Source organism: Macrotis lagotis, chromosome 1, assembly GCF_037893015.1.
Source record: "Macrotis lagotis isolate mMagLag1 chromosome 1, bilby.v1.9.chrom.fasta, whole genome shotgun sequence".
Taxonomy (NCBI): Eukaryota; Metazoa; Chordata; class Mammalia; order Peramelemorphia; family Peramelidae; genus Macrotis; species Macrotis lagotis.
In genome coordinates, this window is record NC_133658.1 from 358,091,154 (window position 1) to 358,113,084 (window position 21,931).

The following is a 21,931-nucleotide window of genomic DNA, read 5'->3' on the forward strand; positions in this document are numbered from 1 at the left end:
CAGACACTCAATACTTTCTTAGCTATATGACCTTGAGCAAATCACTTAACCCCAATGCCTTGCCAAAAATAAGTGGTCCTTCCTTGACCAATCCCCATCTAAATCTAAGTGCAACATTTAATGAGGAGTAATGCTCCCTCTAATTGTTTCAAACTGTGAATAAATTGAGATTAGTAGGACCTAAACATGAATCCTAGCTTAGCTACCAACTCTTCGTATGACTTTAAGCAAGTCATTTAATCACTCTGTGACTCAGGTTTCCCTTCTGTAAAATGAGGAGATTGAACTACATTGTCTCTTAGGGTCAATTTCTGTCTCTTAATCCTATAATTCCATGATCATACTGTATGGACAGCATTCAGGTATTCAATTATTCAACAGTGTTGAAGTGTCTTTGGTAGATCAGTGCACTGTCCTAGGGTCTAGGGATATGAAGACAAAAATGAAGAGACATAGCCAGGGTTATTCTGGAGCCCAATCTTATCAGTTCTCCAGAGTCAACTATTCAGTTTTCAGTGTAGGTATCTACACTTCAGAAATTGGTAAACACTACAAATTGGGGCTTGATTGATCATTTTGCTTATTTTCTAGACTTAAGAAAGTGATAAAGAAGATGTTAATGAAGCAGATTAAACTTAAAAATGTGTCATAGGTAACATTTTAAAATTTTTGAACTGCCTACTGTTAAACATTTATCAGCACATCACTGGTCTTTCCCCTGAAGAAATTTACATGGGAGGAGGGAAAAAGGAGAAAAGACAATAGGCCCACAGAGAAGTAAATGCAAAACATATATAGACAGTTCTCTCTACATAAATGGACTGTTCTGCAAACCTCTTTGAAAAGCTTACATAGGGAAAGCAAGGAGAGAGGGAAGAAGACACTCCAGGAGAGAGGGAACCAGCATACAATTCAAGGATACAAGAGAACAGGGGACAGACAAGGAAAAGCTGGAGGAAGCATTCAATACCCAGAGCAATGGTACTCTCTCTGCCTGTCAGTTCTTTCACTTGAGATTTTTTGGGAGGGTGGGGGTGAGGAGATAGAAGGCTGTGTAGCACCAAGCCCAGGGACAGTAGTGGAGGGTGAACACAGGGAATGCAGATTTCTTTCAGAATTTTTTCCATAAAGTTGAATTTATAAAATGGGAAAGTAAAACTAGAACTGATTATAACAGTTAAAAGAAAGTAAAGATGGGGAAGGACTCTCAACTCAAAGGATCAGGTTAGTGTTCTTCTAGGAGAGGCACAGGTAACAATAAGGTGCAATCTAGACATGAGGACAGTTGGTGAGAAGGCATGGAGATGACTGGAACATAGGATAGCTAACATATAACAAGTAGCGAGTCATATGGCACAGAAACAGTTTAATATTATAACCAGAGGACTTATAACGAAGTTAATTTGTGAATTGTTATAATGCTACATTTTCTTAGGTAAATATGTACAACTATTCACATAAATATCTATAAATACTATCATTTTGACATAGAAAAGTCACTTGTTGGAAGCTTGTATCAGCTTGAAAGCAGAAGACATCTCAGATGGAGTGTATGGTCAGCTTTAACTGGTTTGAAGAGTCATTATTAAAAATTCAGTGTGATAATACATTGTTGATGGAGCTGTGAACTGATCCAACTTTTCTGGAGAACAATTTGGAATTATGCCCAATGGGCAATAAAATTTGCACACCCTTTGACCTAACAATACCACTACTGGGTCTGTCCTGAAAAGATCTTGAAAAAGAGTAAAAACCCATATGTACAAAAATATTCATAGCAGCTCTGTTTGTAGTGGCAAAGAAGTGGAAATTGAGGGGATATCTATTAATTGGAGAAAGGCTGAACAAATTATGGTCTATGTATATGATGGAATGCTATTATTCTATATGAAGTCATGAGGGAGAGGATTTCAGAAAAGCCTGGAAAGAGTTGCATGAATTGATGGTGAGTGATGAGCAGAACCAGAAGAACATTATATAACTTAACAACAACATAGGGTGATGACCAACTTGGATGGACTTGCTCACTCCATCAGTGCAATAATTAGGGACAATTTTAGGGGATACATGATGGAGAATACCATCTATATTCAGAGAAGGAACTGTGGAGTTTAGAAGACCAAAGATTATTTTCAATTTTTAAAAAGTTGTCCTATGAATTATCTAATTTTGCTATCTCTAATGTTTTCTTTCTTTGTTATGGATCTGTTTTTTTCTCTCAACACATTAAATTTTGATCTATGCATATCATGGAAACAAATGTAAAGACTATATCAGATTGCTTTCTGTTGGGAGGAGGGAGGAAGGAAAGGAGAGAAGGGGGGAAAATTGTAAAATTCAAAACCTTGTTAAAAATGATTGGTAGAAACTACCATTGTATGTAATTGGAAAACAAATAAAATATTTCTATAATTTTTTAAAAATTCAGTGTTAGGGAACCAGGATGGCAGAATTAGCAGTAAATTACTATAACTCCCATATTCACCTCCAAACAACCATAAATAGTACCCCAAAACAAATCTGGAGCAACAGAGCAATCAAAGCAATATGAAACAACCTTTAAGTTCAAGAAACTTGGAAGATCAGAAAGATCTGTCTCCCTTGGGTAAAAAGGAAATATAACATAGGACAAGAAAAATTTCAACAAGCATCACCTCAGTAAATCTATAGGAGATCCTGAGTTCCAGTGTGATAAAGTAGCAGATACCAACACCAGGAACCCACTCCCCCATATGCCTCAGCTTAACCAGAAAATGGACAGACTCCATCTCTGAGAGCTGCATGTGCTCAGGATAGCCCAGGGCAAATAGGCAACCTCCAGAGGCTAGACCTGCATATGCTTCAGTGCGGCCCTTGGGAAATACTAAAACATCCCATCAGCCTCAGTACATGCCAGTCATCAGCTCTAAGTCCCCAGTTCAGCACCAGGTAAAGCTATTAGACCCCTCCAGCCTCCAGCAATGCCAACCACTCCATCCAATCCCCTCAGTATAGCACCAGTTAAAAGAGTCTCCCATGGGCTTCAGAGCAACATCAGTGTAGCATCAGCTAAATAGCCAGGTCCTGCAGACCCTGGCATGAGATGCTTGGGACAATGCCCCCTTTTACCTTAGGAGCAGAACTCAAATTTAAAAGAAAGGGATAAGACCAAAAAAAGAGTGAAAAAATAACAACAATAAAAAAAAATTTAACCAATGAAAGATATTATGGTGATAGAGAAGTACAAAACATAAACTCAGAAGAGGACAATGTCAAAACACCCAAATGTCAAAAATCCCAAAGGAAAATGGGCCCAGAAAGAACTCTTGAAAGAACTCAGAAATAAACTTTGAAATCCTATAAAAGAGATAGAAGAAAAAATGAGGAAAAAATGAGAGTGATGAAAGAGAATTACAAAAAAAAAGTTTACAACCTGGAAAACTGCTTAAAACGGAGAATTGGTCAAATGGAAAAGGAGGTACAAAAGCTGAGGAAAATAATTCCTTAAAAGTTAGAATTGGGTAAGTGGAAGCTAATGACTCGATAAGACATTAAGTTTCAAATAAAATCAAAAGAATGAAAAAATAGACAAAAATGTAAAATACATCATTGGAAAAATGACTGGCATGGAAAATAAAAGAGAAAATGTCAGAATTATTGAACTACTTGAAAGTAGTAATAGTAGTAATTATTAAAATAGTAATGGTAATTAATTAGTAAATAATAGTAATAGAAAATAGTAATAAACAAAAGGTGAACTTGAATGGTATCTTTCTTTCTTTTAGTTATTTTATTTTATTTTTCAATTACATGCAAAGAGAGTTTTCAGCACTTATCTTTTTGTAAGCTTTTGAGTTTCACATTTTTTTACCTCCCTCCCTCCCCATGACATTGAGTAGTAACATGATATAGATTATACATGTGTACAATCATGTTTAACAAATTTCCAATTATTCATGTTGTGAAAGAAGAATCAGAAGTAAAAGAGGAAAAAGAATCATGAGAAAAAGAAAAAAACATAAAACAAATTTTTAAAAGTGAATACAGTAGGGGCGGCTAGGTGGCACAGTGAATAGAGCACTGGCCCTGGAGTCAGGAGTACCTGGGTTCAAATCTGGTCTCAGACACTTAATTACCTAGCCGTGTGGCCTTGGACATGCCACTTAACCCCACTGCCTTGAAAAATCTAAAAAAAAAAGTGAATACAGTATACTTCTGTCTACATGAAGACTCCATAGTTTTTTCTCTGAATGTGGATGGCATTTTTCCATCACAAGTCTTTTAGAGTTGTCCTTAATCGCTGAACTGCTGAAAGGAGCTAAGTCCACTGAGATCATCATGGAATGTTGCTGTTAATGTGTACATTTTTCTCCTGGTTCTTCTCACTTCACTCAATCAATTCATGCAAATTTTTCCCAGGCTTTTCTGAAGTTCACTGACTTATGATTTCTTACAGGAAAAAATAGTACTCCATTACATTTATATATAATAATTTGTTCATCCATTCCCCAATTGATGGGCATCCCCTTATTTTCCAATTCTTTGCCACTACTAAGAGTTTCTCTAAATATTTTTGTACATGTAGGTCCTTTCCCTTTTTTACAATCTCTTTAGGATGTAGACATAGCAATGGTATTGCTGGGTCAAAGAGTATGCACAATTTTATTACCCTTTGTTCATAGTTCTAAATTGTGCTCCAGAATGGTTGGATCCATTTACAAATCTACCAATTGTGCATTTGTGTCCCAGTTTTCACACATCCTCTCCAAAATTGGTCATTTTACTTTATTATCATTTTAGCCAATCTGATAGGTAGTACCTTGAAATTATATTAATTTGCATTTCTCTAAACAATAATGATTTAGAACATTTTTATATGACTATAGATAGCTTTAATTTCAATTGAAAATTTTCTGTTCATATCCTTTGATCATTTATCAATTGAGGAATGACTTGTATTCTTATATATTGACTCAGTTCTCTATATAATTTAGAAATAAGTCCTTTATAAAATTTTATTGTTTCCTAGATTTCTGCATTCCTTCAGTCTGTGTTCAGATTCCAATGGCTCTGTCTCTGGGATGAGTTGCCTTCTTTATCATAAGTCCACCAATATATTTCCCACAGTTGCTATTACTAGCTATATTTCCCTCCACTCTGTTTCTCCATACTCTCATTTATTCTATTCTCTCTCTCTTCTTTCACCCTGTCCCTGTTCAGAAGTGTGTGTGCATCTGAGTACCCTCCACCATGATCTTCCCTCTCTTCTATCACCTATTCCCCCCTTTCCCCCCATTCCCCCTTATCCCATCCCTTTCTTCTCATTTTCCTCTAGGGTAAGGTATATTTCTACACCCTATTAAGTGTGTGTGTTATTTCCTCTCTGAGTCATTTCTGATGAGAATGAAGACTCATTCATTCCTCCTCACCTTCCCTCGTTCCACTCCATTGCAAAAAGCTTTTTCTTGACTCTTTTATGTGAAATATCTTAGCCCCTTCTTCCTCTCCTTTTCTTTCCTCCCAGTACTTTCCTTTATCACCCAATGACTCTATCTTTATACCATATTATATCATTATATGACTATATATGCTCCTTCAAACTGCTCTTACAAATGAGAAAGTTTATGAGTGATCAGTATCTTCTTCCCATGCAGGAATACAAACAGTTCAACATTATTAAGTTCTTCATAATTAGTCCTTTTTGTTCACCTCCTCTATGCTTCACCTTAGTCTAGTGCTTGGAGATCAAACTTTCTGTTCAGCTCTGGTCATTTCAATAGGAAAGTTTGAAAGTCCATGTTTTCTCCTGAAAGAGGATTTTAGTTTTGCTGGGTAGTTGATTCTCGGTCGTAATCCAAGCTCTTTTGCCTTTTGGAATATCATATTCCAAGCCTTATGAGCCCTTAATGTAGATGTTGCCGGATCCTGTGTAATCCTGACTATAGAGCCATGGTAGCTTAATTGCTTGTTTCTGGCAGGTTTTAGTATTTTCTCTCTGACTTGGGATTTCTGGAATTTGGCTATAATATTCCTGGGAGTTTTTCTTTTGGGATCTCTTTCAGGAGGTGATTGGTGAATTCCCTCAATTTCTATTTTACCCTCTGCTTCTAGGATCTCAGGGCAATTTTGCTGTATTATTTCTTGAAAAATAGAGTCTAGGTTCTTTTCCTGGTTGTAACTTTCAGGTAGCACAATAATTTTTAAATTATCTCTTCTTGATCTGTTTTCAAGATAAGTTGTTTTTCCAATGAAATATTTCACAATTTTTTTCTCATTTTTGGTTCCTTTGGTATAGTTTTATTGTTTCTTGATTTCTCCCAAAGTAATCAGCTTCCTTTAGTTCCATTCTACATTTGAAGGAGTTATTTTCTTCAGAGAGCTTTTCTATCTCCTTTTCCAGCTGACCAATTCTGCTTTTTAAAGCATTCTTCTCTTCATTTGCCTTTTGGGCTGCTTTTTCCATTTGGCTTAAATTGTTTTTTTAAAATATTGCTTTCTTCAATATTTTTTGCATTTCTTTCACCAAGCTGTTGACTTGGTTTTCATGATTTTTCTGCATTGCTCTCATTTCTCCTCCCAATTTTTCCTCTATCTCCCTTAATTGTTTTTCAAAGTCTTTTTTGAGCTCTTCTCATTTTCTATTTCTCTTGGAGGCTTTGGATTCAAAACCTTCAATTTTATTATCTTCTAAATGTGAATTTTGATCCTCCATGGGACTGAAGTAATTTTCTATGGTCAGATTCTTCTTTATCTGTTATTTACTCCTTTCTTCAGCCTATGACTGATTTATCACACTTCCAAGGCTTTGGGGTTTTGGGGGGCACCCAACAGGGACCTTAATTTCTCTCAGGTCTTATGAGACTCTTACTGCCTTCTTGCCTGTGCTCTGGAATGTGGATGACCACAGGCCCTCCCCTCTGCCCTGAAGCTATGAGGAGAATCACTGCTCAGCTATAGTAGTATGGGGGCCCAAAATGCAATCTGAATCTGGGTATAAGCATACAGCAGAGTCCTGCTCCAGGGAGAGCAGAGAGACCTCTGCAGTCTCCTCCAATCCCCTTACCATCTGTGGGCTGGGAACTCTGGACGTGCTGGGGGGCTCTGTCAATTTCCATTGCAGGTTCTCACTGCAGGGCTGCTCTGAGGCTGGCACTCAGCACTCATTCGTGGGAGAATTCTCTCACTACCCCTTCAAGCCATCTCTGGTGATTCCTGGGCCAAGAGGTCTGGAAACTGCCCTCTCTGCCACAGACTCAGACACTCCCCAGGGACCCAGGTATCCCATGAGCTGTTCCTGGAAGTCTGGAGCTGGTTTGTTCCAGCCCAACTGCACTGCATTGGGGCTGTGCTGAGGCTCTTTCCATTCCCTGGTCCTGGTGAAACAGACCTTTCCTGTGGAACTTCTAAGTTGTCTTGGACTGGGAAATTGTGACATTCAGTCTTTCTTTGGGTTCTGCCCCTCTAAATTTTGGTTAGAGTCATAATTTGATGACTTTGGGAGTTTTGGGGGAAATGAGTTTCCCAGAATTCCTGCCTTCACACTGCCATCTTGGCTCCACCCCCAGATTTCTGCATTCCTTTAAATCTTGGTTGCATTTGTTTTGTTTGCTCAAAACCTTTTTAATTTAATGTAATCAAAATTATTCATTTTGTATTTTATAATATTTCTCTATCTCTTGTTTGGTCATGGACTCCTCCCTTCTCCATAAATCTGACTGATAAATTATTCCTTTTTCTTCTAATTGCTTTACAGTGTCACCTATTATGTTTAAATTCTATACCTATTTCAACCTTCTCTTGTTAAAGAGTGTGAGATGTGATTCTATGCTAAGTTCTGTCATATTATTTTCCAGTTTTCCCAACAGTTTTTGTCACGTAGTGAGTTCTTATCCCAGCAGCTGGAATCTTTGGGTTTATCAAACACTAGATTTCTAGAGTCATTTACTACTATTTCTTTTGTACCTAATCTATTCTACTGATCCACTACCAGATAGTTTTGATGACTGCCACTTTATAATATTTTAGATCTAGTTTGGCTAAATCACTTTCCTTTGCATTTTTTCCTATTAATTCCCTTGCTTTTCTTGTTCCTCCCAATGAATTTTGTTTCTATTTTTCTAGTTCTATAAAATAATTTTTGGTAGTCTGATTGGTATGGCACTGAATAGGTAATTTAATTTAGGTAGGAATGTCATTTTTATAATTGACATTTTTCCAATTATTGAGATCTGACTTTGTATGAAAAGTGTTTTGTAATTGTGTTCATATAATTTCTGGGTTTGTCTTGGAAGATATACTCCCAAGAATTTTATATTGTCTACAATTTATTTAAATGGAATTTCCTTTTCTAACTCTTGATGCGGGACTTTTTGGGTGATATATAGAAATGCTGATGATTTATGTGGGTTTAGTTTATATCCTGCAATTTTTATAAAGATGTCAATTGTTTCAAGTAGTTTCTTAGTTAACCTTCTAGGATTCTCTAAGTATACCATCATATCATCTACAAAGAGTAAGAGTTTTATCCTAGACAGCATCTTTCAAAAAATTATCAAGGAAAACTACCCTGATATCCTGGAATCAGAGGACAAAATAGGTATTAAGAGAATCCACTGATGCACATTTCTCAGGAAAGAGATCCCAAAATAAAAATTCTAAGTAATATTATAGCTAAATTAAGGACCATCAGATCAAGGGGAAAGTATTACATGTAGCCAAAGAAAAACAATTCAAATGTCAGGGAGCCACAATCAGAATTACACAAGACTTAGCAGCTATAACATTAAAGGATTAGAAGTAATAGAACATGATATTCCAGAAGGAAAAAGAGGTAGGACTATAACCAAGAATCACTTACCTAGCAAAATTAAGCATAATATCTCATGGGGAAAATAGTCATTCAATGAAATAGGTTGGCCCTAAGACTGATATGTTCACGGGCACAAGGAAAGACAACCATGCCTCTTATGCTAAAGATTTTCAGGACTCTTGATGTCTTTGCATTCCTCACTACTTGGCTGTAGTTGCCACTACCTCCAGCTAACTCACATCCCAGGCTAGGGTACCTCGATACACTTTCAGAAAGAGTTGGAGCTCACACTCTAGGACCAATGAGAGTCTTTATTTTGAAACCTCTCATCTCCCATGCGGAGTTCTAGTGCCATTTACTAGACTCTTGACTGCTTTCACTAAATTTATCATTTTTTGTAGCTTCTGATGGAAGAAATAATTGCTAGTAAGAGTGGGAGAAGAGAGAATTCCCTCTAGCAATTTGAAATTACACCCAAAGGGCAATAAAAATGTGCATACCCTTTGATCCAGCAATATCACCACTGGGTTTATATCCTGAAGAGATCACAAAAAAGGGTAAAAACAGTAGTTATACAAAAATATTCATAGCAGCTCTGTTTTTGGTGGCAAAGAATTGGAAATCAAGTGAATTTCCCATTAACTGGGGAATGGTTGAACAAATTGTGGTTTATGTACATTATGGAACACTATTGTTCTATTATTACAAAAATATTCATAGCAGCTCTGTTTGTGGTGGCAAAGAATTGGAAATCAAGTGAATTTCCCATTAACTGGGGAATGGTTGAACAAATTGTGGTATATGTACATTATGGAACACTATTGTTCTATTAGAAACCAGGAAGGATGGGAATTCAGAGACACCTGGAAAGACTTGTATGAACTGATGCTGAGCGAGATGAGCAGAACCAGAAGAACATTGTACACCATAACAGTAACATGGAGTTGATGATCAACCTTTATGGACTTTCTCATTTCATCAATGCAATAATCAGGGACAATTTTAGGGTATCCACGAAGGAGAAAACCATCTGTATCCAAAGAAAGAACTGTGGAGTTTAAACAAAGATCAAAGACTATTACTTTCAATTAAAAGAAAAAAGTTGTATTATATATTATGTATTTGCTATCTCTTATATTTTATTTTTTCCTTAAGGATATGATTTTTCTCTCAACACATTCAATTTTAATCAAAGTATAGCATGGAAACAATATAAAGACTATCAGACAGCCTTCTGTTGGGGAGGGTGAGGTTAGGGGAAAATTTTAAAATTCAAAACATTACAAAAAATGATAGGTAGAGTTCCCTCTTCCCTCTCTGCTATGCTCAGTAAGAAGTTTAAGGGAAAAGGTGAAACCAGCCTTAGTAGTTGAGTTTTTGCTCCATATTTGGCTTTTTTCTTGACTGCCAGACCCAGTCTCCAGAAAAGGTCAAGGAGTTTGGCTGATCTTTCCATCCAATGACTAAAAATTTCTCACATGGTATTAGTCACTTCTAACCAATGTTCAATACCTGATGTTGATCACGTTCTTTGAGGAATATCTCCATACCTTGCAGAGAGGCTGTATAAAAATTTGCTAATACCTCCCTCATATTTCCCTAAGACAGAAATAGTACAATTTTGCCATGCTAGGGCCAGAGGCTTACATATTGCTGAAAGGAAATACAATGATAAACTTAATTTAATCTCTCCATAAAGAGAAGACCAGAATTGAACAAATATTTGATCATAAGCTGAAAATCAAAATTGAACAAAAAATTTGATCTCCAAAAATCAAGACCCAAGAGAAGCCTAAAAAGGATGAACTTTCCCATAAAAAAAGAGTGGATCAAAAACTGGAATTCTACCATATGTTGTTTACAAGAAAGACATTTGAAGTAGAGAGATACATATAAAGCAAAGGTAAGGAATTAGAGCAAAATCTATTATGCTGCTGCTGAAGTAAAAGAAAAAAAAACAATGGTAGCAATCCTGAGCTTAAAGCATAAGCAAAAATAGGCCTACTTAAAAGAGATTGTTGGTGGAATTGTGAACTGATTCAATCATTCTGGAAACACTTTGGAACTAGGCCTAAAAGGCAACCAAACTCTGCATACCCTTTGTTTCAGCAATACCACTGTTAGGTCTGTATCTCAAAGAGATCATCAAAAAGGAGAAAGGACCTATATGTGGAAAAAAACATTTATAGCATCTCTTTGTAATGATGGTGAAATGCTGGAAATTGGAGGGGAATCACTTGGGGAATAGTTGCACAAGCTGTGGTGTAAGGATGTAATGGAATATTATTGTACAATAAAAATGATGAACAGACAGATTTCAGAATAATCTGTAAAGATTTGCATGAAATGATGCAAAGTGAAATGAGCGTGCCTAGGAAAACATTGTACACAATGTCAAAAACATTGTGTGATCAACTATGAATGACTTGGGTCTTCTCAACAACAAAATGATCCAAGACAAGAACAAAGGACTTACAAAGGAAAATGCTATCCCCAGTCAGGTAAAGAACTTATGAGTTCTGAATGTAGATTGCAGCATTCTTTTTTTCACTTACTTTATTCTTTTTTTGTAGACTATTTTTCTTTTTGAACTGTATCTTCTTTCACAAATTTGACTAATATGGAAATGTGTTTTATATGATAATACATATAGAACCTATATCAAATAGGAAGAGGGGAGGGGAGAAAGAGAAGAAGAAAAATTTGAAACTCAAAATCTTGTAAAAATGAATGATAAATAAAGAGAATCCTGAGAGACCTGTTATGGAAAATCACATCCACAACCAGGGGAAAGAACCCCCCAAAACTATGGAGTCAGAAAGTAAGCAAAGCATACTATGTTCGTTTTTAAAAAAATTTTTGTTTTTTTCTTTTTTTCTCTCATTGTTTTTCCCCTTAGTTCTAATTACCATTTCACAATATGAATAATATTAAAACATATTACATATACAACTTATACCAGATTGCTCACTGCCATGGGGAGCGGGGAGGAAGACAGTTGGGAACTTAAAATGTAACAACAGCAAAAAAGATTGATCATATTTATTTGCAATTGCATATATGTTATTTTCCCCAGTAGAATATAAACTACTTGAAGTTCAAGACTGTTTTTCTTTTCATCTTTGTACCCCCTAGCTCCTATCTCAGTCTGAAACCTAGTAGGTACTTAACAGATCTTCATTGAATTGAATTGAATTGAATTGAAAAGTGCTGTGGTGTCTAATATGGAATTATGTTTAATGTGATTGTACATGTATAACCTATAACATATTGTTCCCTATCAAGGGGTGAGATGAAGGGAAAAAATATGGAACTCAAAATCTTACAAAAAATGAATGCTGAAAATTATCTTTACATATAATTGAAAAAAAGTAAAATTTAAGTTTTAAAAAGTGCTATTTGAACTTCTTAGGGTAAAGTCACTACTAACTGAAGAAGAAGAGGTGGAAAGACTTCATGAAGAAGATGTAATTTGAGATGAACCTTGAAGATTCAGTTAAGATTGCCATCAGACAGAGCTAGAGGAGAGGACATTCCATATAGGCAGAATGCCATGAACAAATGCATGGGGGAGAAAGGACAGGAATGAATGGGACTCAGTAAGTAATTCTATTTGGCTAGAGCACAGACTATGAAATGAAACTGGAAACATAGTCGGTGCCAGATGGTGGAAGACCTTGAATGCCAAATTAAAGGAGTTGACCTTTATTCACTTGACAACAGAGAGTTATTGAAAAACTTTGAGCAGAGGTGCGATAGGAGCAATAGCAAGGAGCAATAACAAGCTTGGCTTGTTTTTCCTTAAAAGTATTAAAACTGTTCTCAATATCTAATTGACTCAGGAGACTAAGACTTTTCATATAATTTCCTTGTGACATAGATTCAAAGACTGGCCTCTTTTTCAGTCATGGTCAATGTTCCAATACAGAGGCAAGAGAGTTTTGCCCAACTGAATCAATGTTCTAATCCCAAATTTCCCATGTTCCCCTTTCTGAATATTGCTTTCATGCTCTGGCTAAGCAAACCTCCTTTTGATGATCTTTTACATGGTCTGAGAATGATTAATTTCATTCCAGTTCTAAACCTGAAGTGTCAGATTGGTATGAATCACATTTAGACTACAAAAAGAGTGACATCACAGACTTGTGTACAAATTGAGATTTGTCCAGTAGTATGTGAATAATGATGATGATGGTGGTAGTGATAGCAAACATTTATATAGTGCCTACTATGTGCAAGGCACTACTATGTGCTAAGTGCTTTACAGTTATTATCTCACTTGATCCTCAGAACAACCCTGGAAAGTAGATGACATTATCTCCCTTTTACAGATGAAGAAGCCAAACAAATGAAGGTCAAATGACTTGCCCAAAATCTTGCAGCAAATAACTATGTGTTGTTGCTTTTTGTCCTTCATTTTTTTTAGGTTTTTTTTTTGTAAGGCAAATGGGGTTAAGTGGCTTGCCCAAGGCCACACAGCTAGGCAATTATTATTAAGTGTCTGAGGCCAGATTTGAACTCAGGTACTCCTGACTTCAGGGCCAATGCTCTATCCACTGTGCCACCTAGCCACCCCTTGTCCTTCATTTTTTGAAGGGGACCTATGACATCATGATGTTGGTGTAAAATAAGGGATGATACACTTTCAAGTATATTGGATTGAGATGAGTTAGAGTTTTGAAAGTCATCATCCTCATTCTCTCTTCCAGAGTCATCAAAGTCCAGTACAGGGAAACAGTCAGGATGACTGGAGATGGCCTGGGATTCAGCTGATGATCTTCAATATCTGGTCAAGCTCTAAGCACTCCATAGCGTCCCACAATTATTTTCATTTAAACATTCCATTAAGACTTAGTGGAAGTCTTAACATGCTTGGGAAAGATATGCCCTTAGTTCATTGATGGAGGCCAGTCCATTGTCTTCAACCTGGTTTGGCACAACTGCTGAGATGGTTTTTTTGTTTTTTGTTTTTTAGTTTTTTTTAGTTTTTGCAAGGCAATGGAGTTAAGTGGCTTGCCCAAGGCCACACAGCTAGGTAATTATTAAGTGTCTGAGACTGGATTTGAACCCAGGTAGCCGGTGCTTTATCCACTGCACCACCTAGCTGCCCTGCTGAGATGGTTTTGACAGGGGTGTGGCTGCTGTGAATGCTATCATGGGTGGGGCTGGATTTGAAGTCAGGTCTTCCTGACTCCACAACACCTAGCTGAAAGATGGCTTAAGAGAACAAGAAATAGAAGTCTAAATATGGAGCTCTTACAATAGAGTCCATATGTGTGGTATGAAGCACCAAACTAGGACAGTGAACCTGGGAATAGAAAGGAGAGAAAAAAGGAGAAATGTGCAAGTGATAATGACAGGACTGAGTATGCTCAGATATGAGGGATGGGGAATAAAGAAAAGAAAAAAGTCAAAGATTATTCTGAGGATGTTTGTCATGGTGTCATCAAATGGGAGATTTCACAGGGCTGAGGAAAAGATAATAAATTAAGTTTTAAACATGTTGCATTTGGAGTGTCTGAACATACAGTGGCAATGTTCTCTTGGAAATTTGGAACCAGGACTAATCAGGGTTAGTTATATAGATCTATAAGGAAGCAATTATTGAAGCTATGGAAGAGGAAAATATGGAGGTGAAAGGACCACTGAGTGCAGAGCTCTGATGGAATTCTAATATCAAAGTGACCCAAAGAGAATGAGAACTCAGAGAAAGTAGTTGGAGAAACAGGGGAGGGTGGCATCTCTAAAATCAATAGAAAAGAGATAATGCAGTAGGACAGAGGTATATGGTAGCATCAGATACTACATAGTTCTTTTGTGTGCTTCATTTTCCTTAACTGTAAATAGGGAATAATGAAAGCTCTACTTCATAGGGTTGTTGTGAAGATCAAAAGAAATATTTGCAAAGTGCTTAGCCTTTAGTAGGGACTATAGAAATGTTTATTCTTTTCCCTTTCCAATCAATCAAGAATTTCTTAAATTCCTACTAAGTTGAAAGCACTGTGCTAGAACTGAGTATACAAAGTCAAAAGTGAAACCATCTCTGCCCTCAAGAAGCTTACTTTCTACTATTACAAGGATTCTTATCTTCCTTTGTTGGATGGACCCCTTTGAAAGTCTCGTGAAATCTATGAATCCCCTCTCAGAATTTTTAAAAATGCATAATGTTTACAAAAGAAAACCATTTTATTAGAAGACAGTTATCAAAATTATTTTTAAAAACAACTTTACATGTGGAGAGAAGGTGAGAACTGGGGGAAAAGAAAGAGGAAGGAAAGACCTTTATACTTACCACTTGGTGACCTTTGAACTAAAGCACTTTCAATAGAGTGGGTAAGTTAAGTCGAATCAACATCAGAAGGGTGTAGCCTAATTACAAGGAGAAAAGAGGAGAATGGGCAGTTAGGGTAGAAGAGAAGGTCCTGGGAGACAAGAGTTTTTCAAGAAGCTTAGCAGTGAAAAAAAGAGGAGAGAGATGGGATCACAGTTCCAGGAAAGAAGTGTTAAAGGAAAGGTGTTTTTTTGTTTTGTTTTGTTTTGTTTTTTTAGAATTGGGGAAACTTGAACACATCTATGGGTTGATGTAGAACCAGTAAGTATATAAGGAAAAATAGAACTGTCTTCAAGGGGAGACCGGTGAAGATGTAAGGCCAGGAAGGGAGGAGAATCTAGAGACCAGGAATGAGCTGGCTTAGTCCTCCAAGCCTAGAGGAAACTTGGCACAAGGAGTTCTTGAAATTCTCTTTCTGTTCATTGGAGAAAGAGGGGGAAAGGATGGATGAAGAAACTGAAAAGTTTTGAAGGGTTGAATAGGGGAGTGGAGGAAGTTCACATTTTGATGGCCTCAATCTTCCCAGAGAAATAAGAGGTGAGCTGTTTGCTTTTCCTGAGTGTGTGTACTGGGGGCCCATGGGAGATGGGGGGAAGAGTGTTGAGTAGTCATGTTCCCAGAGGATAGGAAGATCCAGGCAACTTCTGACCATCCCAGCCCCCTGGGTGCCGTGGCAGTCAAAGTGTTGGTGGGGGAAGAGAGAGAAAGGAGGAAGGGGGAGAGTCAGTATGAACATATATATGTATAGTGAGTAGCATTATATTATGTGATATAATATAACAATATATTATACATTATACCTATTAGTTTGTATTTTATATTTACTCTGTATAAATACACAAATATATTCAATAGAGACACAAAAAGATTTAAGGGCAGAGGCACTAGCAACCAGGGGAATCAAGAAAATCTTTATGTAAGTGATGCTTGTGCAGAAGTTTGAAGGTTAAGTTGTTGGATGGGAAACTAGAGGACCTGGGTTCAGATACTGTCTCTGTTTCTTCCTTGGCTGTATTGTTTTCAGCAAGTCATTTAATTTCTTCAAACTTCAATCTTCTCAGCTGTAAAATGAGAGAGTTGGAATCAGTGGCCTTTAAGTTTCCTTCCAGCTTTAAATCTATGACCCTATTTTAAATTTAAAGCTATGACCCTATGTCCAGAATTGAATTATTTATTTCTTTTTTTTAAATTAAAGAATTTATTTATTTTGAGTTTTACACTTTTCCCCCTAATCTTACTTCCCTCCCCCCACCCCCCACAGAAGGCAATTTGTCAGTTGTTTCCATGGTATACATTGATCCAAACTGAGTGTGATGAGAGAGAAATCATGTCTTTAAGGAAGAAACATAAAGTATAAGAGATAACAAGATCAGACAATAAGATATCAGGTTTTTTTTTTTCCCCTAAATTTAAGGTAATAGTCCTTAGTCTTTGTTCAAACTCCACAATTGTTTCTCTGGATACAGATGGTATTCTCCATTGCAGACAGCCCCAAATTGTCCCTGATTGTTGCACTGATGGAATGAGGGAGTCCATCAAGGTTGATCATCGCCCCCATGCTGCTGTTAGGATTTACAGTGTTTTTTTGGTTCTGCTCATCTCACTCAGCATCAGTTCATGCAAATCCCTCCAGGCTGCCCTGAATTCCCGTCCCTCCTGGTTTCTAATAGAACAATAGTGTTCCATGACATACATATACCACAGTTTGCTAAGCCATTCCCCAATTGAAGGACATTTACTTGATTTCCATGAATTGTTTATTTCTTGTATGACCTTGGGCAAGTCACAACCTGTCTGGACTTCAATTCAAAATCTATGTTCTTGTGATTCCATTTACCATGATCAATGGAAACCAGCGAAGCAGTAGAAGTGAGGTACAGGGATATCTATACCAGATTTACTTCAAAGGACTTTACCTGTGGAAATGTTTTATATGTTTGAACATGTATAACCTATATTAGGTTTTTTACTATATCAGAGAGGGGGGCAGAGAGGATAGAGGGATAGAATTTGGAACTCAAAACTTTTTTTAAATGCTAAAAAATTGTTTGAATATGAAATTAGGAAAAAATAAAATTATATTAAAAAACAAATGTAGTTTATCTAAGCTCATTGATTTCCAGTTATGGAAGGAAAATTTGAGGTAACTTAGACCAATCATTTCATTTTACAGACAAGGAGATCAAGACCCAGAGAAGGGAAGTCATAAGGAGACGTAGAGGGATGATGCTAACCCAGCTTTCCTGACTCCAGTTTCAGGTTCTTTCCACCCATATAACAGTGTTTCTTGGGAGGCACCAATCACTTGGTCTGGCCTAGGGCTCAGGCATCACTATGACAGCTGCCTAAGATATGGAGGATTTACATCTTTCAGTACCATGACCTTCCTACCACATGCTGATTCTCTGAATACAGGAACATCACAGAAATCACTCATTTGTCCTACCATTATAATTATATCTCCCAAGAAAGTGAGTTGAGGAGAGAGCTATACACAAATTCCCCATCCTAAGGAATAACTGATGGAAATAACAAATCTCAGATCCATGATCCTGAGCTCTGAAACTCATCATGAAGTAACACACATATATACCACATACATACACAGACACATATGCACAAATACACACACACACACATATATATGTCTAAACCTATGGGCACATCTATCTAGTTTTGACTAGGTATATACTTTAGAGTCCTTGTTCTCAAAGGACTAGGAGGATATCCTCTAGGCCATTTTAATTCATCCCAGCATTACCTAATCCAGTGATTCAAGTTTGCTATGTTTCTGTACTGACAAAGGTCTGGGAAATACTTGTGTCCCTGTTTCTTTACTAGCCACCTTATCTCTAGCTAGTGGAAGCTATTTTACCTTCCAGTCCATCCTATGTATGCTGCACAAATTATCTTCTTGAAGCATAGTTCTGTTCTTTTTCCTCTCCAGCTCAAGAACCTTCAATAGCTCACCACTGTCTATTAGGTCAATTCCAGACTTTTGATATCCTATGTTCAAAGATATACATAAATGGGCTCTGAACTTACCTATTCATGTTTCAATATCTTTTCTTATTTATGATATCCAGGCCTTAGTTCTGACTACCACCTTCTTAGTGTATGAACTTCAACAAACCCTAGTTGTTATTATAGGAATAGATTGATATTTGTTTAGCCCTTTAAGATTTGCAAATTGCTTTTAATACATTATTTCATTTGATCCTCGAAATGCCCAGAAGTATGTGCTTTTATCATACCCATTTTACAGATGAGGAAACTGAGACTGAGGGATTGAGCGTCTTGCCCAAGGTCACACATCTAATAGGAATAGTAGCTAAAATTTATGTGGCACTTTAAGGTTTACATGTCTTACCTGATTTTCACAAGTCAGTGAGGTAGAGGCTATTATTATCCTCATTTTACAGATGAGAAGACTGAGATTTTGAGAAGTGACTTGCTCAGGGTCACATAGACTGAGGAACAATCTTGTCTGAGGCTGGATTCAAATTCAGGGTTTACTGATTCTAAATTTAGTAGTGTACTACACACTGTTCAAAAGTAATGACACTCAAGTCTGAATTGTTTATATGAATCTGAAGGTTCCTGGAAATAATAAGAGCTCCAATTTCCTTAAAGCTTTAAAGTTTACAAATCAGATAAAAGGTATGACTTGCCCACGGTCCCAGTCAGGGAGTATTGGAATGGAATCTAAAACCCAAGGCTTCTGACTCCAAATACAATTCTCTTGCCATCATACCAACTTTTTCAGGGCAGTAAAACAGTGTCAATGGGATACTTGGTCTGGAGACAACGACTAGTTTCCCAGGGACTGGCAACAGAGGGAGAGAGAGGAGAGCCAATGAGAGGAAAAAAAAACAAGGGATGTTTTAGATAAGATAAATCCATGTATGAGAGTCCTGGACCAAAGGACCAAAGACCTGGATTCAAAGACCTGGAGGAGGATCTTGACAGAGGACAAAAATCAAGGGAAAACCTGTACTGAGGCCAGAGTCTGAACTTATTCCCTATTCTTCTGTTTTCCTTTCTTGTAAATATTTTTTATCTATAGAAGATTAATTAGACTAACAACAAACAAAAAAGTTCAGGAAGTGGTAAGTGGGGAGTGGGAGAGGTCATGAATTGGCCTGTGAGAGGGTTTTGGAATCAATCTGGACACATGGGTCTAACCCTGGCTCTGTGGTTTAACTGTATAACCTTAAGCAAATTGTTTCATTTGGCTAGCTAAACCTCAGTTTCCCCCCTACCATGTGAGAATAATAGTCTCTATCCAGAGTGCCTTACAAAGTTATTATGGGCAACAGATAAAATAATGGATATAAAAGCAATTTGAATGCTAGGGAGGCTATAACAGATTGACAATATTTGGGTTAGAGGACCAGTGAGAGGGACAGGGATTAGGGACAGGGACAATTACAGGGATACAGGATGTAGAGCTATATCCCTTCATCTTTAGCTATCTGAGCAGACTTCTAGGATGGGGACATGCCACATTCAGCTAATCCAAGCAACCCTTTGTTTTCTGATAAGAAACAAAAGCGGGGGGGGGGGGGGGACAGTGGGAAAGTAGGGCCAGGCAGAAGAAAATCTGGTGGGAATTCCAATCACGTCCCTGGGCTGCACATCTGGACACCCAGCCTCTCTCCAACAGGCAGCTGCCAAGCCAAGCAGGCCTAGCATTCTGCCTGCACAGGGGCAGAGGCAATGAGCTCCCAGCGCTCATTGAGCACTCTCTCACGTACAACATGCAAAAACTGAAGCTCCAGCCTGGGGCCCCAAGCTATGTTTCCTGTACTTAGCATTATCCTGCTTATGAAATTCTCTCTTTTCCATCCCTGGAGAAAGAGAGAAGCAATTTGCCCTGCATTTATCAATCCTTCCTTCCCCCCTCATGCCTCCCCCATGAGAGGGAGTGAAGTTAAAAGTAGACAAATGTGACAGAAAAAAAAAAAGATGGAAGGAAAGAGAGACAGCCTGGTGTGGTGGAAAGGCCAGCCTGGAAAATAGGGAGACCTTGGCTGTGCTTTTGGCTGTATGACAAGTCTCAAAGTCCCCTAGTGGACTAAGCTAGTGGAAGGGCCAAGTTTTCTCTCTGAACATCAGTTTCACTCTCTAAGATGAGAGGGTTGAACTCAATTATCTCCTAGACCTCTTCTAGCCAGGGCTATGCAGGAGCCAGCTTAAATCCTATCATTAAATTTTCAGTGAGAGCATTTACACCTCAGTAAATGCTACAAATTGGAGCTTGATTTATTGTTTTGGTGATTGTCTGTAGACTTAAGAAAGTGTAGAAAATGTTAATAATATAGATTAAATTTTAAAATGTTTCTTGTAAATATTTTGGGTTTTTTGGACAACCAGTTGTTGAACATTTACGACTGTTTATGTCACTAACATTCTCTGGCTCTTAAAAAATTCAAAGCCAGGGAACTTGTAACTCTCTTCTCTACTGTTGGAAAGAGGAGCCTTTAGCTCTAAGGAGGAAGAATGTCAGAAAAAGCACAGACTCTAGAGTTTGAGTTCATGGGTTCGAATGCTGCCCCTTTGGTTAACTCACTCTAAAAATATTTAGTTTCCTCATTTATAATAATGACAGGGCTGAACTATATGACCTCTGAGGTCCCTTCTAGAATATTCTTGTTCCCAGTATTGTTAACTCGTGAATGTGAAGAGCGTTCATCTATATGTTAGTTTCTAGTTAAAAAAGCAGATTCCTTAGCAGATTCCTTTAGATTTAATTATGAAATAGTATAAAAATAATTTCCATCATTCATTTTACAGATGAAGAAACTGAGATTCGGAAAAGTTAAGTGACTGGTCTAAGGTGACATAGTTAGCAAGAATGATGGAAGTCAGTATTTGAACACAATCCTCCTGATGCCGGATCTCAGGTTCTTTCCACCATACCCACTACTTCCCAAGGATAAAACAGTTTAAAGGGGAACAGAAAGGGACCCTAAACAAAGTGGACTTTTCCAAATTCCATAACCCTCAAGCAAAGACCAATATTCTAAGCTAAAGAGAAGAAAATAGCCCAGTTTGCAATCTCCCCCACTAGTCTCAATCCTTTCTTGTCATAAATATTTGAATAGTGCTTCGTTAATTCTGGTTACTCTCCATGTAGATTAATTGCTATTTTATGTTAGACTCTGCTTCTATTAGTTTGGGATTTACATCCTAAATGATACCATCAGCCCTGGACTTGAATAAAAGATGTGGCATATAGATAAATTTATATCATTCTTGAAGGTGAACTGGTAGATGCTCAGGAGGCTCACCCAGCCTGGGTAGTTTGAGGGTATTGGTTTAAAATTTTAAAAGGATCCTTCCATATACTGAAGGTTGGAGTGGGATTCTGAAGAACAACTTAGTGAAACTAGCCCTCTTGACTGTCTTTTAATAGTCTCACTTCTGCACTGTCTCCAAATCACTAGTATTGCTGACCATCTTTCCTGGTTAAAAGTTGTCTGATTTCCTGGTGACTGATCCCAAAATAAGCTAAGAAATATTCTGAGAGTTGATAAAGGATGCTGGTGTGAGAATGAGTTTCCCCTGAACCCAGTAGAACCTTGGTTGCTATGTCTCCTGAGAAATCCTGATGTCAGAGCTATGCTGGATCAAGGCTTGAAGTACTAACCGAATCTAACAAGGGCTGACTCCCAATTTGCGTTGCTTGATTATTCATATTTATTACAATTTTTTTCTTTTTTTCCAGTTTGAATTTGGAAAGGGAACAGGTAGAGAAAGGGAAAGTGTAATATTTCTAAGAAAGGAAAGAAGTTAATTGAAACTTTTTT